The sequence below is a fragment of the Chrysochloris asiatica genome, unplaced genomic scaffold (assembly GCF_000296735.1).
Source record: "Chrysochloris asiatica unplaced genomic scaffold, ChrAsi1.0 scaffold00242, whole genome shotgun sequence".
Taxonomy (NCBI): Eukaryota; Metazoa; Chordata; class Mammalia; order Afrosoricida; family Chrysochloridae; genus Chrysochloris; species Chrysochloris asiatica.
The window spans coordinates 3,061,094-3,073,382 of NW_006408760.1; positions in this window are offsets into that span (position 1 = coordinate 3,061,094).

The following is a 12,289-nucleotide window of genomic DNA, read 5'->3' on the forward strand; positions in this document are numbered from 1 at the left end:
CTCATACTTCAGACATATTATCAGGAAGGATCAGTCCCTGGAGAAAGACATCATGTTTGGTAAAGTGGAGGGTCAGCAAAAAAGAGGAAGACCCTCAGAGAGATGGACTACCACAGTGACAACAACAATGGGCTCAAGTGTAGCAACAATATTGAGACTGACACAAGACCAGGCAGTGTTTCATTCTGTTGTGCATAAGGTAACCATGAGTCGGAACTGACTCAGTGGCACCTAACAACAACAATATTGTAAGTCCATGCTTAATTTTTATTAAGTATCTCCTAAACTATTTTTCACAGTTGCTGTACCATGTTACATTCCCAGCAGCAATGGGTATGTTTCTCCACATCTTCACCAATGCCTGTTGTTTTCCATTTAAAAATCATATCCATTTTAGTATATGTGAAGTGGTATCTCATTGTGGTTTTGATTTTCATCAAATGCCTATTCTGGGTCACATTTTTCTATATCTTTGATCCACAAGTTATACTGCACTGAGCTCTAGCAGAGGGCATGTGAGATCCTAGAGGAGGGCAAGGAGCATCAGAGACAGCCAGAAAAAAGAAGGAACATTTGAGTAGGTCCCCCAAGCATGGTAAGAAATTGACCAGGCATCAATTGTGGGTTGGGGGTACAATCTAAGTAAGGGGATGTGAGCATGACCTCAAAGGAAGAGGCAAGTGTGGTCATATCCTATGACACACACACACACACACACACACACACTGTGTCCAGGGCACACCCCAGGCCCACAAAGGCCATCACAACAACTTGGAGATTAGACAGTGAAATTGGCACATATGGCAAAAAGAAAAAGAACAGTCAAGATCACCCTTTGAAAATTGCTTAAGTTGCACATAAAAAAACATATGTAGGCTTGATGTCTAAAACCCTGTAAGAATTCTAAAGTGTTCCTACTTGCCTAGCAGACTGACTCCATGTTACCTCTGTACTAGGCATTATCCTATAACTTTAAGGCGCATTCATAGATTTCTGAGTTGCTAGAAGGACTTCCTAAATTGGGTTCTTAAGTAAGTGAGAAATTAGACAATGTGGTGCATCACTGTGCCATGCGCTCAGCAGGGACTGAACACCTTCTCCCACACTGGGTCTGACAGAAGCTGGCTCGGACATCTGGGATCCCCCCACCCCATTTTTCAGGTGCAGACTCTGGTTCCGTGACTGAGGGTGATGGGTATATTCCCAGGGTCCTCAGTCCCAGCTGAGCCAGGCGTTCTGTAAGATGTTAAGACTAACATCTCCTCAGGAAAGGAGACCCACACACCCTGATCCACAAACCTGGTGACTGGACTGTGACTTGATGATAACGGTGTTAGTTTCCCAGGGCTGCTGTACCAAAGTTCCACAAATTGTTGTTATGAAGTGCTGACCAGTCAGTTTTGACTCATGGTGACCCTACATACAAACAGCAAAAAACACTGCTTCGTCTTGCACCACCATCCTAACAGTTGTTGCTATGTTTGAGCCTATTGGTGTTAGTCACTATATCAATCCATATCATTGAATTTTCCTCTTTTTTTGCTGACCCTCTACTTTCCTAAGCATACTATCCTTCTCTAGGAACTGGTCCCTCCTGATAACATATCCACAGTATGGGATACGAAGTCTCACCAGCCTCATTTCTAAGGAGCATTCCAGCCGTATTTCTTCCAAGACAGATTTGTTCATTCCTCTGGTAGTCAATAGTCTTCAGCAACACCAGAATTCAAAGTTATCCATTCTTCTTCTGTCTTCCTTCAACATTGTCCAGCTTTCACATACATATAAGGTGACTGAAAATACCATGGATTGTATCTAGTGCACCTTAGTCGTCAAAGTGGTATTTTTTTCCAGCAGATTTGCCCAGTGTAATATATTGTTTGCCCAGTGTAATATATTGTTTGATTTCTTGACTGCTGATTCCATGAGCATTGATTGTGGATACAACAAAATGGGGCACTGACAGCTTCAATATTTTCTTCATTTATCATGATACTTACTGGTCCAGTTGTGAGGATTTTTGTTTTCTTTATATTGAGGTGCAATCCATACTGAAGGCTGTATAGTCTTTGATCTTCATCAGTAAGTGCTTCAAATCCTCTCACTTCCAGCTAACAAGGTTGTGTCATCTGGTTTATAAGAACAGAAATTTATTGTCTGAAAGTAGAAGTCTAAATTCAAGGTGACTTGCTCTCCCAAAGCTCTGAAGCAGGGATGGGGCACCTTTTTTTCTGCCAAAATTTATGATATCTTTCATGGGCCATACAAAATCACCAACTTAAAATTTAGTCTGCTATATTTGGTCAAACCTGGTGTGGCACTGCAAGATAATGAACTGGACTGCAAGGTCAGTGGTTCAAACTCACCATCTGCTCCTTGGAAACCCTATACAAGGTCGCTGCTTCTGATAGCCCTGCATATTCCTTGACTTGCAGTTGCAGCTAACTACCATCACATGGCCCTCTTCCCTCTGTGTCCATGTCCCTTCTCTTTTATAAGAATACCACTCATACTGGATCAGGGTCCAGCTTACTCCAATATAACCTCAAGTTAGCTGGCAACACCTTCAAAGACCCTATTTTAAACTAAGTCAGTTCACAAATACAGAGGATGAGGACTTCAACCTAATTCTGGGGAAAATTCAATTCATTCTATAACAATAACTTTCTTGTTTTATTGCTATGGAGCTCATCATCTCCTTTCCAGAGCCTCCTGCCTTTTCCTCAAACACTCTAAGCTCATTCTCACTACAAGACCTTTGCATTGCTGCTCCCTTTGCCTGGAATGATTTTCCTTCTCACCAATCAGTTCTTGGCTCACCAGACCCATCTAGTCACCTTATTTACTTCTTCATCCCTTAAAAACCCACTCTGACACATATGAGGTCACCATGAGTTGGAATCAACTTGACAGCCACTAGTTGTCTTTGTTATATAACCTTATCAAGCATTTATTTCCCTATTTATTGTCTATTTCCCTCCACCTTGGTCTGTCTTGGTCACTTATCTATCTAGTGCCTAGTCCAGTGTCTGACACATAGTAAGCATTGAATAAATGTTGATGGATTCCTGTCAAGGTTCCTTGTGGCTGGTCTTCACTTTGACTTTGGAGTGTCTGCCTCCCTCACCTACAACCATGACAAATCAAAGATACAGTCTTGGGTCCCCAATGCTGTAGCCTTCCTGGAATACCATTCTTTAACTCAAATCCGTTCTCCTAGACTGGTCCCCACCCCCAGGACTGACCTCACCCTAAAGTCATCTTCCACCTGTCAGCCAACCCTGCCCCCAGGGCCCAGGTTGGGGACAGAATGGCAGCTGAGGTAGTGGCAGACTTCCTAGTTGAATCATCTCCTACTGCCTCTCCGCCCTGTGTGGGCCTCTGGGTGAGTGTCCCTTGGCAGCACCTCCCATCCCATTCATCCCCATTAGCTGCTGTCCACACTGGGCCGGAGGGAGATCAATTACCAATGCTGGCCACTGAACCGTGCTAATGAGGATGTACGCCCGGCTGGCTGGGCACAGGGACAGCAGGAGAGGCAGGGGAGGCAGAGAGGCAGATAAGGGTGGTAGAGCCCTAGAATGCCCAGGACCTCACCACAGACTTGCTAGACTAGCTCCTTCTGGAGACCCTAGAAGATGCCCCTGGGGCTGGAATAGGACCCCAGGAACCACAGATGAGCTCAAGCTGTGCAAGAGAACAGAGGAAAACATCCTGACTGGGAGGTAAGGAAGGTCCCAGAGTGGTTTAAGTGGGTAAGCTTAGCTGGGTTACTACCAAAAGATTGGTGGTTCAAATCTACTCAGAGGTACCTCAGAAAAAAGGCCTGCTTCTGTAAAGGTCACAGGCAAGAAAACTGTATGGAGCAGTTCTACTCTGTAACAGACAGGGTCACCATGAGTCAGAATTGACTTAACAGTAATGGCTTTGGTTTGATTTTGGGGAGCTCTGGTAGCGTAGTGGTTAAGAATTGGGATGCCAATCTCACGGTCAGCAGTTCGAAACTACCAGCTGTTCAATGGGAGAAAGATGAGGCTTTCTGCTTTCGTAAAGATTTATAGCCTCGGAAACCCTGTAGAGGGTCACTATGAGTCGAAACCAACTCCACGGCACATACCAACAACAACAACATGGGGAGTCCATAGGTGGTACAAATGGTTAAGTGCTGGACCAAAAGATTGGCAATTTGAACCTACCAAATGGAATCCTGATGTGGTCCTGTAGAATAAACACTGGACTACTAGCCACAAAGTCTGTGGTTCAAACGCACAGTCACTCCTTCGAAACCCTATACAATCACTGAGTCAGAATGGACTTGACAGCACAGAACAAAAATGGCACTTTGAAAGAAATGTCTGGGTATCTGCTTCCAAAAATCACAGCCAGGACAACCCTATGAAGGGATGGGATACTTTGCGCATTTGAGGTCATCATGAGACAGAAACGGCGCAGTGACAATGGGTCGGATCTTTTTTTGAGGTGCTAGGGTTTCTGGGACTGGTTCTACTCTGATCTATAGGGTTATTATGAATTGACAACGACTTAAGGGCAATGGGTTTATTTTGGAGTGTTTTGTTTGTTTAATTTCTTTGGCTAAGAGTTTTGGGAAGGAGCCCTGGTGGCACAGTGGTTAAGCACTTAGCTGCTGCCAGGTTTGAGCCTACTAAATATTCTTAGAGAGAAAGTCTGCCTCCATAAAGTTGTTATGTGCAGTGGAGTCGGCTCCTAATCATAGCGACCCTGTACGGGGTTTCCGAGGCTGTAAATCTTTACGGGAGCAGGAAGCCTCATCTTTCTCCCACGGAACAGCTGGTAGTTTCGAACTGCTGATGTTGCGGCTCGCAGCCCGATTCATAACCACTGCGCTACCAGAGCTCCTTTCCATAAAGATTACAACTTCGGAAACCCTATAGGGCAGTTCTACTCTGTCCTACAGAGTTATTATGAGTCAGAATTCACTCAAGGGCAACAGGTTTCAGGTTCCAGGGAGTAGGGGAAGCACCGTTGAGAAGAGGGTCTTGCTCAGGCCTGGCCAGTCCTGGTGCTCCTGCCCTTATCCTCTTTCCCCCAGCCCCAGCCACCCCAATCCCTCTGAACCCTGCCTGCCCCCACCCACCCCTTCACCGAGGGCTACCTTCAAGTCTTCACCTGCCTATTCTAGACTCCTTCAGCCCACGGCCTCTTGGACCCCCCTTTGGGTAATTCTGACTGTACTGGATTGTACTGATCAGTATGAAAAATGCCCAACCTCTCTCATAACAAGAGCAAAGCAAATGAAAACCACGTGGAGAGATCGTTTTCCTTTATCAGATCGGCACAGATGGAAAAGGTAGAGAAAGCAGGGAGCAGAAGAGAAAAACGCAGCAGAGCATTATTCGTGGGAATGTAAATGGCTTTGACCTCTTCTGAGGGCAATTTGGCAATATCTATGTAAATTACAAACGCACATGCCCTTTAACCCAGCAATTCACTTCCAAGAATTTATCCTTCGGAGATACAAGTACCCAAAGATCTAAATACAAGGGTGTTCACTACAGAAGGAATCAGCCAGAGAAAGAGAAAAAGCTTGGAAACATCTTTCTCCGGCCCTGACAAGCAGCACCTGCCCGATGTAGGCACACTGTCTGATTTCGCTTGTCTGTAGGCGGGGGGGCAAGAGTGGAGCCCTGACGTGGGGTTGTTAGGGGAGTAAGTTAGCTCATATGCACAAAATACTTAGAGCAGTGCCCAGAGAAGTGATCAGTTCTTCTGTGATTATGGTTTACTGTTGTCTGAAAGGATTGGGTTGAACTATACACACTGATAACGTTATTTTCTCTGAGAAAGGCTGGTCAGTGAGAAATGCACACTGAAGTAGGAGACTGCTGGCTATACCAGCTCCTCAATTTTGTCCTGCCTTGCTTTGTGTCTTGAGGATATCTGCTTTTTAATGCATAGACCACCTGGAGGGAGGGGAGGAGAAGACACAGATGGGATTGACTGGTGGCTGCTTCAGAGGAAAGGAAGAAAACCGAGAGGGTGAGAGGGAGAGTTACATGTTACCTTTCTGTACAGTTTGCAATTTTAACCACATGTCTGTACCAACAATTAAACAAGTACATCTTTGGGGGGGGGGGATGGGGCACCTGGAAATGCATCATTTTGAAAGACTGGTCACTTAGCTGTCACTTAGCTGTTTCTCCTACCAGACTGTGAGCCCCCTGAAGACAAGAAGTGTGTTGGTTACTGTGAGTGTGGTTATACATACTCAACAGTATATGTCAATGCTGGCTGGTGGTCGAGCTGGCTTGACCACATGTGGTCCCTCTGCCTGGGATTCCCCTTCCCCAGGTGTTATTGGTTGAATTGCGTGTCCCCCCAAGAAGATATGCTGAAGTCCTGGCCCCTGGTAGCTGTAAACGTGACTTTGTTTGGAAGTCTTAAGGATGCTGTCAGTTAGCATGAATTCTTGCTGGACTGGGGTGGGTCCTGATACTACCTGTATATGAGAGTTGTTGTTAAGAGCTGTTGAGTTGGTTCGGACTCAAAGCAACCCTGTATATAGGGTTTCCAGTGAGTGGATGGTGGGTTTGAAACACTGATCTTGCAATTAACAGTCCAATGCTTATCCTACAGCGCCACACCAGGATAAAAGAAGAGAAGGAACTCAGACATAGAAGAAAGACAGAGGCAGATGCAGAATTTATGTTATTGCAAGTCAACTGACTCCTGGGGAAAACAGAAGCTGGATGAGTAAATCTGAGCTCCATAGAATTTGCAGTGGCTGAGTTTGCCAGGCCTTTCTTGCAAGGTACCTCTGGATGGACCAGCACCTTTTAGTTAGCAACTAAGCCTATTAACCATTTGTACCACCCAGGGTCTCCATGGGTCTGCCAAAATCATGAAGTGAACTCCTAGAAACAATAAATACATTCTGTCTCCACATATTTTGCTTCAATCACCCACAGTAAGGAATCCACCCATGTGATTCTCAGGAGTCTCCCACAGCCTCAGGAGTGGGATGCTGTAGTAGCCTAAGAGGTCTGGCCTCAAGGAAACCAGTTCTTTTAGGTGGAGGCAGACCTAGAAAGATCATGTCCAGAGAGGATCATCCTGAAATCAGGACCCAAAGATGCAAGTGTTTCCAAGTATCCAGGCGCCCAAAGCAACCCCTCTCTGTACAGGGTTCCCATCTCTCTGCTTGACTACACAGGGGACCAGGGATGCATTACCATGGCAACAGCCTTAGCAGTGCCAAAGGGCTAGTTGTGTGGTTTTCATACCTCTGAGGGACTGTTCACAAGACTTGGATCATCTATGGTATTGCTACCCATGGGGCTTATGCCCAGCAAGAAGTAGAAATGCTAGGGCCAGCTCTGCCATTGGCCCTGACCGAGGTCCTACCTTGTGGGCACTCCCTATCCTCCCCAGAGAAGCAGCACTCCAGGATGGAAACTCCATCATAATAATGGAGGGAGGACATATCACCTATTCCTGCTGTGCAATAATAATACCCCTGCATCTATCTAAAGGACCCTACTTCCTCTGTCTTCAAAGCACATTGTGGAGTCTGGGAAGGAGAGCAAGCAAGACAAAGATGTTGTCCTGGCGTTTAAAATGCAGACAGAGCAACACTGAGTGTTGTAAATGTAAAGGTTCTAGAAGAAGGTCTGTCTCACAACTGTCTGTGGTGGTCTATGGGGCAGGGGAGCACAGAGGGGAGCAGAATGAGGTGGTAAAGGAATCTTAGTTTTATCCAGAATGTCCTAATTTTTTAATGTAGAATATTGTTTTTGCTGTTAAGTGCTATCGAGTTGGTTCTAACTCATAGTGACCCTATATAGGGTTTCTGAGGAGCAACCAACCTTATGGTTCAAACCAACCTTGGTGTCCAATGCGTATCCTACAGCGCCACACTAGGACTCCAATGGGTTTCCTATTTTGCCTGTACTATTTGGCAGTTCAAACCCACCAACTACTCCATGGGAGAAAGATGAGTCTGTCTGCTTCTGTAAAGGTTTATAGTCTCAGAAACCCTAAAGCTTAGGTCTTCTCTCCTATAGGGTCACTGTGAGTCAGTATAGATTTTATATCAGTGGGTTTAGTAATTTTGTTTTTTTTTCTTATATACAAAAAACAAAACAAAAACACTTTTAATTATTTTTAAGTACATTTAAAGATAAATAATCATTTGAATTTTAAAGTCTCTGCTTCATCTTGTGTACTCAGCAAGGTCCGTCCTGACTACTGTATCAATATCCTCACCTGCCCCAGTACCTCCAGCACTTCTAGTACCCTTGTACTCGTTAAGTGCTGTCAAATCAGTTCTAACTCACAGCAACCCTGTAGAGGGTTTCCAAGGCTGTGAGTTTCCATTATAGGAGCAGAAAGCCTCATCTTTCTCTTGCCAAGCAGCAGGGGGCTTGAACCACCAACTTTGTGGTTAGCAGTCCAGTACTTACTTATCCTACAGAGCTAAAGTGCTCCCTAAATATTACTATTGTTGTTGTTAAATGCCCTCGAGTCAGTTCCAACTCATATGGACTCTGTTTGGTTTTCTGAGGAGTGGCATGCTTGATATATCCTACAGCAGATAGGAAAAACTTAAGTCTTAATACTGTTTTAGACTGGCTAATAAAATTTCAACAAATAAGTTCCAACAGAAGACACAAAGTGAAGTGTTCCAGTGACAATACAGCAAAACATCTGCATTCCCTAATACCACAGGCTGACTGCTATGATGTTTTTGACAAGTTTTATTATGGGCCTTCAAAAAGTTCATGGAAACCTTCCATTATCTTTTCATTCTATTTTTCCATGAACTTTTTGAAACCCCTTCGTATGCAGGATGTTTTCTCCACAGCACTCAACATCCTCTAAGAGATCATTCCCTCATTATGATACTTACTAGGTATTGTCTGCTAGACCAGAGGTCAGAAACTACAACCCAGGGGCCAAATCCAGTAACTGGTTCAAGAGTTAAAATGACCCCATCCAGAACCTTCTGAGGTGGGATATGCCCGCTACTAAGGACAAGCAGACCAGCCTGGAACAGCTAGAGCCCCAGAAGATACATCTTCAAAGAAAGATCAGCAGGGAAAACAAAACAAAACAAAAATGGCAGTACGATTGATTACTACATAATAAGCATGCTGTTTGCAGGGAAGCCATCAGGGCAAGCAATCAAGTCCCTTTAGGACAAACCCCCCTCTAAAACAGAAACTCAAAGGGAACACATGAACAGGCATGTAAGCTTACTGGTGACCACATTGGTCTACTGGTGAGTGGAAGAGGGGGAAAGGCAGCAATGAAGAAATGGGCTGAATTCAAGCACATTCCATAGATTCCCATTGACCTGGAGATGAGAGAGACAAGGAAGGGCTGGCTGGTCTAAAGTGTGGTGAGACCTGGGGACATCTGAGCCCATAGACAAGGACATAGCCAAGAGAGCGAAGCATCCAGCTGATATGAAGTGAAGGGAGACACACAAGAACACTCAAACTTGCAGATAGTACCCATTTGACCTAGCCTCGATGGCTTGATAATCAGAACTCAACTAGAGAAAGATTAAGAAAACAATTTTTGATAAAGAAAATGAGGATAAATTGCTACGGTTTGAAGAACTTGACCTATACTCATGGATGTGTTGTTGTTGTTGTTGTTGTTGTTATGTGCCATCGAGTCAGTTCCGACCCATAGCGACCTTATATAGGGTTTCCAAGGGTGTAAATCTTCACGGGAGTAGAAAGCCTCATCTTTCTCCCACAGTGCAGCGGTAGTTTCAAACCACTGACCTTAAGGTTCGCAGCCCGATTCGTAACCACTACGCTACCAGAGCTACTCATGGATGTAGTAGCTCAAAATACCAACAGAGAAGGAAGGAGTCTTCACATCAAATATCAATGCTGTCTTCTCTGTATACAGGGTAGATAAGGACAGGCAACTTAGACATTGGCTACCTAAAATGAGGGGGTGATAAAAGCATGAAGTGACTGGCTTACAAGTTTTCAAGAGGGAGTTTAGTTTAAGAGTGTGTGGGGGAAGATAGAGTCTCCACTGAATAGTTTTCATCTTGTCTAGATGGGTCTGGTGAAAAGAGATGGTGATAAGATTCTTATGATTCAATAATGAGTAATTATTATCATGACTAATTGCGATGGTCACAACTGTAAAAGTAGAAATTTTGTAACATAAAGGGGGGAGTAGTTAATCTTACAGTCCAGGAACAGAGGATCCTAGGACCACCAAGGGAGAAGAGCATGAGTGGAATGTGGAACCCTATCCAGAGAAGCAGCAACACCAGAGATGGAGGCAGAGATGAGTACATGGAGAGAGGGAGCAGCTGAGGACTCTAGATTCATGGAAAGAGAGGGACTGAGAGCTGGCAACCAGGAGGCAGGCTTGCAGAATGTGCCCTTTAGTTGTTTAAATTAGTCTATATTCCTGAGTGCTTTTGTGTACAACAAAAAAACCCAGAAGGAATAGAAGCAAATACTGTTGAATGATGATGCACAGAGGAGATTGTAATCATTGCAATGAAACGATGAGTGAAAAACCGATGCTCTCCCATGTAAAGTATCACTCATTTCACAATAAAAGCTTTTTTTAAAAAAATGCATTCCAATTCTTTGCAAAAAAGCATTAGCCAACCCTTGCTCTGGATTGTGAGCGCCATGGGATACATAAAGGAAAGGATACACATTTCCTTTATGTATCCCAAGTGCCTATGATCGTGCCTGGTACATACAAGGTTCTCAGTAAATTTGAGTGGATGGAGGGAGGTGTGTGTGGTGGGGCATGTTGCCCCAGCCTCTAGAAAGAGCCACACACACATACTCCCACCTAACTCTGTCTAGCAGACATCACAATCTGTTGGGGCTGGAAAGGTGGGCTGAGGTCTCTTCTAGCCCCCGGAGAGACATCCTGGGGCACATAGTGCCGTTTGCTCAGAGTCCATGGAGAAGATGGGACAGAGGGTGGCAACACACAGGTATAACACTAAAAGGATGAGCCCCAGATCTCACAGCGGCCTGCACCCAATGACACCCCTCCACACCCACACTCTCACTGCCCACCTCCCTCCCCAGGCAGTGTGCCACAGAGTGAACTGTGCTTTGGTGCCCTCTGGTGGTCATTAGGAGTTGCTTCCTCCAAGCCATGTGACTACCTTGTCTGCCCTGCCATATCTGACCAGGTCTCCCCTCCAGATTTAGCTCTTCACCAAGAGATCTCAGTGCTCATCAGCTGGGGCTCTCTCAAGTCTCTCCTAGTGCCTCCCTCCTCTCTACCTGCTCTTTTGGGAAGCTTTCTAGACTGAAAGTACTAGAAGTGGTCCCAACAAGACCCCTTTCAACACACCAGGCCTGCTCCTGCCCTAGGGCCTTTGTACTTTCTGTTCCCTCTGCCTGGAAAAGCTCTTCCTCCAAATATCCACTCAGCTCACACCCTACTCCCTTAGGCCCAACGCTACCATCTTTCTCAGAGAGACTTTTCTGGTATAAAATACAAACAAACCACATCCCTCCGAGCTTGTCTTCCCTATTCCCCTAATTCAGCTGTATTTTTCCACATAGCACTCCTGTTTATCTATGACCTGTCTCCCCCACTAGAGGGCCAGCTCTGTGAGCCTAGGCGTGGAATGCAGCTGGTGCTCAAACACTGCTTCTTTGAATGACCACATGGAAGGCTTGAGTGGTGACATGCACAAGTGTGTGGCTGGGTCTGTGAATACCAGGCCACTCTCCAGTCACCCACAGCAACCACAGTTACCTCTCAGCCCTCTCTGGAGTAGCCTGCTATCTCAAGACCCATTCCCATGTGCTGATGGGAGAGCTGCTGAGGGTTTGATGCCCCTCTTCTGGTTAGACAAGGGAGGCACAGGTCCCCCAGGCTGCCAGAAAATGACTACCCCATCCTGTCAGGTAGATAAGTGGCTTTAGTCTGCATAGCACAGGCCAACCTAGAGGGATGGACAGGAGGCAGCCTTATCTGCTAGCTTGTGTTTCTGCTCATCTTGAGGCTGTACCTCTGGGTAAAGGCTCTTTGAACAAGGAAAGGACTACGCCAAGCTCTACTCGGGGACCGGAAAATTCTCTCGCCAGCGTGAAATAACACCCAGCAGCAATCTCATGTGCCTCTCCCCATGCCTGTCACATCACTTAGCAGCATTCCAAGAGGGCAAAGCTCCAAGTGGCTAAAGCGACGCCATCTGAGGTTGGTTCCGACTCACAGCAACCCTGTAGAGAGTTTCTAAGGAGCAACTGTTGAGTTTAAACTGCCAACTTCCTTAGTTCAAACCAACCTTGCAGTC